Genomic DNA, 6,755 nt, shown 5'->3' with positions numbered 1-6,755 from the left:
CCTCTTAGATCTGGAATAGGCTACTTGGAAGCTTAATTGGAATAACTAGCCATTTATGAAGCTATTTCGGACTATATACGGGTTACGCGACCGAATTGATACAATTTGAAAATTGTTCTCTTCGCAGCAGGTTTTTGAACCTTATTAAACGAAATTAGTGACCTTGGGACCGAGTTTAGAAGGTGTTCTAACTTCGGGTAAGCAGGAATTTCAGCTAGGAATTCAATCTTGCGAGAATTCGACTATTATAGCTTATAATCGACTACATTGATGCCGTTTCGGTATTGTTCGCAGCGAGAGGGTGTTTGACCCTTGGACCGTCTTCGACTGGCCTTGGAGGACCTTTTGGAAGCTTAACTTGAGGTATTACTCTAGCCCAGAATAGGGATTCAAGGGGTTACCTTGCACTAAGTGTAAATTAGGCCGAAATCGGACATTTCGGTCGTGTTTTTGACACGGTTTTGATACCTTATTTTCAGCAGCAGTGGGACCTCGTGGGGCTGATTTGGGACCCTTGCACACTGTTTTGGAGCTTAGTACGAGGTGGGTTTGACCTAACCAGAGCAAGTGAAGCTCCCCTATGTTCTATATGTATCGAATTGACATAGTTGTGCGATATTGTCACTATATGGTTCTTCGGAACTTCTTTGCCATAACATTGACTAGAATCTCTATGAAGTAGAGAGAATTTATGCATAACAGTATTTATGCTTATGTTTATGTTTATCTTTAGTTCAGTTGAATAACCAATGGACATGGTAATTATGTTTTTGTAAAGTAGAAAACAATGATATTGACTCTAAAGTAGAGAACCGTGACATGCTTTGGGACTATGTTGGTAGTGCCATGATAGTGAAAAGATTCTAATGCCTGTAAATTAGCATTACTCTTACATGCTTACTAAACTAGTGGATTCTAGTTATTGTTCATATTTGTTATATTGAAATTCCGATCGAGGATCGAGACCGAGAATATTGCAAATGAAATTGTAATAATTGAGATATGTTGGACTATGGACCTTGCTTGCTTGCCATTGTGCTCATTCGCACACGCTTGTGAGGGTAGCTCCCTACAAGCTGGCACTCCGGAGTTGGCCTACGCGACAGTTGCTCGCCCGTGCGGGATTGGGTGCCGAAGTGGATTGCCGTGGGGAGTGTATACTACCACGGGGCCATTAGGCGCGGCGCAAGCTGGACTACCTTGAGTAGATCCCTGTGGATGAAAGTAAAACTCTATTGATGTGAAAGTACTAAATGACAAAGGACAGTAATGAATGCTTACTAGTTACAGTGTACAGTAGTACTTACACATTTATGCTTATGTTTGTGCTTACAGAAGTTGCCATACCTCTACCATGCAAATGATTCATTACTGTTGAGATTAAGCTATTACATGTTGATTACATGCTCATTAATTATTAGCATCATGAAAATAAATCATGCAAATTACTGCTTTTATGCTTCCATTTAGTACATCATGAGCCTAGTGGTGTAATTCGCCGAGGCTGGCGGCTTACCCACTGGGAACTATTGTTAATAGTTCTCACGCCCTTTTGGTGGTTGTTTTTACAGAGCCTGTTACAGGAGAGGCTAGGGATCGTAGCAAGGGAGTCGCGCCTAGCTAGGGACTACTAGGAGCGTGCTAGTCGATCACCTTGCTACTCGGGCTACGGCCGAGGGTGATGTCCCTATGTATAGAGAGACCACCGTTGTACCTATTCTTTTTGGATACCCTGTATGATGTATATGTGTTACTTTCGGAATCAGAAATTATAGTGGTGATACTTCTCATCTTTTAGCTGAGATCTTAGATTGGACACTCTTTGCCCTTTTGCTGATAGTATATCGACTTATACATTGCTCTGATATCAGGATAGGACTTTCTTTGTTTTTACTTCCTATCGACTTGCTGCTTGTAGACGCCTTATATACTGCAGGTGTATGGCGGATCTGTGCACGTGCCGGATATGCTTCCGCTGGTACCCGGGCGTGACAAATCCATACCCAATACTACATCAAACTCACCTAGGGTGTGTAGTCCTAGTAAATCCACTAGCATAACCCTAGGCTGCCTGGACCATAAGGATAGGCTAGCGAGAGCAAAACTCACGAACATCAAGGGTATGGTCAGCGAAAGTACAATCACTGCGTACCCATAAACTCCGAATAGTAGGAGCTAAATCGGGAGATGCAATTACTAACTCGGCAGAGGGTCACGTTGGCGGCCGATCAACGTGACATCGGAAGTTAGAATGCGAAACATCTCATTGCTATCGCTTAACTAGTTAGTTTCTATCCACGAACACGAATCAGTAGTAAAGCATAATAATGACCTATGCTACGACCTCCTGTGCTGCAGCTTAAGACGCCCTCAGACTCGGCCGCAAACATCCGCCCACTCGAACCCTGCTGTGAACTCTCCGACTGCCGCTGTCCTGATGGTCGCCTAGACTGATAAGGCGCTGTCGGGGTCCCCTGGCTCGGAGCTGAAGATGCAGGTGCAGTCGCTGATGAGGGTGCTGGCAAAGAACCTCTCGGGCACTCTGAGCGAAAGTGGCCCTCCTGGCCGCAAAGAAAACACCTGCCCCCACGCTGTGGACATTGTGGCGGTACGTGAGGCCCACCACAGATAACACAACGCGGCGGTCGACGACGCTCGGGTGCTCCACGGGGTGCTGAAGAACCTCGACCCCTCGACTGTCCTGACTGACCCCTCGGGTACTTTGGCGGTCTCCTGGAGGACTGCTGACCACTGCTCTCAGCTGCTGGTCTCTTTCCCTTGCTTCTATCTACGACATCCCTTTCTTTCATTATCTCCGCCCCTTTCTCAACGATCAATGCTCTGTTCACTACATCCCTGTAAGTAGATAGGTTTGACGCCTGGACCAATCGAAAAATCGCAGGTCGCAAACCCACCTCGAAAATGCGAGCCTTGTCCTCATCATCTCGAACTACAAAAGAGACACAGTGCAGTAATCGGGAGAACTCTCGCTCGTACTCTGCCACTGTCCTGTCCCCCTGCCTCAGGTTTCTCAAATCCCTTTCCATCTGTCTCTTAACACTCTGAGGAAAGTACGTAGTCAACAACAGTTCCTTGAACCTGTTCCACGTAATAACAGACAAATCAGCACTGGGATCCTCACGAATGTCCACCCACCACCTGTAAGCCTCGCCATCAAGGTGGTGTGTCGCAAACCAAACTCGATACCGCTCCTCAACAAAAGTATCATAAAATAGCTTCTCCATGTGCATTAACCACTTCTCGACCACCCAATGATCCGCCTTCTCCCCATCAAAGATACGAGGGTTGCAGCGACGGAATTCATTCAGTCGTTCCATCATCCGCTCTCGCTCCTCAACCCCCACCATCTCGGGTAACACTGTCCCAGCTGCTGCTACAGGTACTGGTGGTGGTACTACTGTCTCCTGTCGGGTCTCTGCCCTCGGAGCTACTGGGGGTGTGTCAAGTACAGGTGACTGTGCTCTCACTGTGGTGCCCCTCTCTGGTGCTATAGGTACAGAATCTGGAAGTACAGAATCTGGAATCTCTCTGTCAGTCGTCTGCCGCAGTAACAGATCCTCTAACCTCTTCATCCTGTCCTCCTGTCGACGGGCAGCATCCATCTGCTGTCGCGCGGCCGCAGCCTGCTGAGCAACCAAATCTGTCAGCTTCGCAAGCTGATCCTGCAACTCATGGATCCCACTAGATCCCGAAGTAACAGAAGTCCCCACTTCCTCTGCATCCGCCGCCTCAGCTGCCCCGGCGGCTTGCGAACGAGTCAACGGCATCTTAAGCTGCAGCACAAAAACAAACATAGGTCAATAAACCCTATACTACTGAACCCTCATCGAGGATAGAAACCAACTAGTTAAGCGAAAGCAATGAGATGTAACGCATACTAACTTCCGATGTCACGTTGTCGGCCGCCAACGTGACCCTCTGCAAAGTTAGTAATTGCACCTCCCGATCAAACTCCTACTATTCGGAGTTTATAAGTACCCAATCAAAGTACTTTCGCTAACAATAACCTCGACTAGACATCGTCTCTCACGAGCCTATCCTTATAGTCCAACCAGCCTAAGGTTTGCTAGGTCTACTAAGACTCAACCCTAGGCTCTGATACCACTATAATCTGTCACGCCCGGGTACCAGCGGAAGCATATCCGGCACGTGCACAGACCCGCCATACACCTGCAGTATATAAGGCGTCTACAAGCAACAAGTCGATAGGAAGTAAAAACAAAGAAAGTCCTATCCTGATATCAGAGCAATGTACAAGTCGATATACAACGAGTATCAAATCTAAGATCTCAGCAAAAAGGAGAAGTAACACCACTATAATCTCAACCCCGAAAGTAAAATATACATCATGGGTATACAAAAAGAATAGGTACAACGGTGGTCTCTCTATACATAGGGACATCACCCTCGGCCGTAGCCCGAGTAGCAAGGTGATCGACTAGCACGCTCCTAATAGTCCCTAGCTAGGCGCGACTCCCTTGCCACGATCCCTAGCCTCTCCTGTAACAGGCTCTGTAAAAACAACCACCAAAAGGGCGTGAGAACTATTAACAATAGTTCCCAGTGGGTAAGCCGCCAGCCTCGGCGAATTACACCACTAGGCTCAAGATGTACTAAATGAAAGCAAAAAAACAATAATTGCATGATTTATAAGCATGAGGCTAATAAGTAATAAGCATGTAATCAACATGTAATAGCTTTCTACAGTAATGAACCATTTGCATAAAAGAGATATAGCAACTTCTGTAATCATGAACATAGACATGAGTATAAGCACGAACATAAAAGTGACTACTGTACACTTTAAGTAATAAACATTCATTACTGTCCCTTTTCATTTAGTACTTTCCTTTCATTCACAGGGACCTACCCAAGGTAGCCCAGCTTGCGCCGCGCCTAATGGCCCCGTGGTAGTATACACTCCCCACGGCAATCCACTTCGGCACCCAATCCCGCACGGGCGAGCAACTGTCGCGTAGGCCAACTCCGGAGTGCCGGCTTGTAGGGAGCGACCCTCACAAGCGTGTGCGAATGAGCACGATGGCAAGCAAGCATATTTCACTGTCCACATGTCTCAATTCTCATGTTTTCATTGCAAAGTTCTTACCCTCGATCCTCTGATCGGAATTTCAATACACAATAGTAACAAGAGCTAGTAATCACTAGATTGTAAACATGTAAGGGTAAAGCGAAATCACATAGCATTATAATCTTTTCACTAGTATGGCACTATCAACATAGTCCAGAGCATGTCATAGTTCTCTACGTTCAAGTCAAGAGAATGTCATTGTTCTCTACTTTAAAGTGCATCCTACACTTGTTCATAAGTCATTCAACTGAATTGAATATAAATGTAAATACTTTCATGTATATATGTTCTCTATATCATAGAAACATAATAAACTGAATTCTTAGTTGTTCTACTGAACAAAACAAAATACTTGAATGCATGAGTACTTTTATGCATGAACGCTCATTCACATATGACAAACGTCATGATGACGAGTTCCGAGCCCTTTAACAATCACATAAGCACACAATAAGACCATTTCTATAATACATATAGAACATAGAGGAGTTTCACTTGCTCTGGTTAGGTCCGACCCACCTAGTACAAGGTTCCAATTATCCCAAGAAGTCCGCAACAAACGGGGGGTCTAACGAAGCCCCCAATGCTGCCTGGATAAGAACAAACGTAAGATCGGCATTAAAATTTACTGTCAGCCGAAATGTCCAGATTCGAGCTCAGATATCGCATCTGCTATTAAGTCGAGAATCTTAGATAATTCGCTGTTTTGGTTTCACGTTTTTTGTTATTCTCCAAATTAAGTTGCTCTAAGGCTTTCTCATAAGCCAAACGTAATTGATTGACCAAAGGTTGTTGGGGAGTGTCGCGGTCTGTATACTCTCCTGGGGGTGGTGCGTTCAAACACGCATACACGTAGCATCAGAAATCGTATCCATATATTAGCAATATAGTCGGAATCTTGGCGGAATTCAGTTTTCTAACTGAAATCCGGTGCCTTATCCTCAGTGTAGGGTTAGCTTCCGAACTTCAGCTTCATCAAGAGTACAAGTTCAGTTGTGTCTTTCATTCGGAGACTCGTGAAGACCGGCTGTGCGAAGAGAAAATTCAAACATGGCACGTCATAGTTCGGAGTCGCCATGAATTGGCCCGTGGGTGTATAGTTCCGATATATAGCCTTCATAAATGGCTATATTTATTTCTTCGAATTTAATCTTCAAAGACGTTATCCCTGATCTAAGGAGCTCTAATTCACAGACCTAGAAATAATCCAACTTTTAATTGCTGAAATCTCAGATTAAGCATAGTATATGTAAGGCAAAAGAACCGAAATCATTACTCAAATCGACGAATAGAACGTCGATAACGGCGAAAGTGAGTCGATTACCTTCTCCAGCTTCCAACCAGTGACCTGCTGGTTCAGAGCTGCGAAAAACTCTCCAAAATACTCCCTCACACGTCCACGTAGGCCCTGCGACGCTCGCAAACAGCGAAGAACGCACGCGGCGACGAAAACGAGCGAAATCGGCGAAGTCGACGTAGAGAGAGAAAAAACCCTAGAGAGAGAGAGAGAAGAAGGTAAAAGAAGCTTTCCCAGAACTCTTGCATACTCCACTGAAGTCCCAGAGTCGTGCTGGGATCAAATAGGTAGGTATCCAATGTGAAATTACCAAACTAACCTTGCTGCCACGAATCTGCCAGCTTGTAC

The 6,755-nt window shown here is 45.3% G+C and overlaps 1 long non-coding RNA gene across 1 annotated transcript; it reads left to right on the top strand.

Moving 5' to 3' along the window:
* The first annotated feature begins 305 nt into the window (after window positions 1-305).
* LOC109704678 lies at window positions 306-1,590 on the top strand. The gene is made up of 3 exons (XR_002214458.1): window positions 306-363; window positions 480-543; window positions 1,572-1,590. It is a non-coding gene; the product is annotated as an uncharacterized LOC109704678 (long non-coding RNA).
* Window positions 1,591-6,755: the final 5,165 nt, after the last annotated feature.

Source organism: Ananas comosus, unplaced genomic scaffold, assembly GCF_001540865.1.
Source record: "Ananas comosus cultivar F153 unplaced genomic scaffold, ASM154086v1, whole genome shotgun sequence".
NCBI lineage: Eukaryota > Viridiplantae > Streptophyta > Magnoliopsida > Poales > Bromeliaceae > Ananas > Ananas comosus.
Note: the sequence above shows the minus strand (reverse complement) of the source record. Positions and strands in the feature narration are given on the sequence as shown.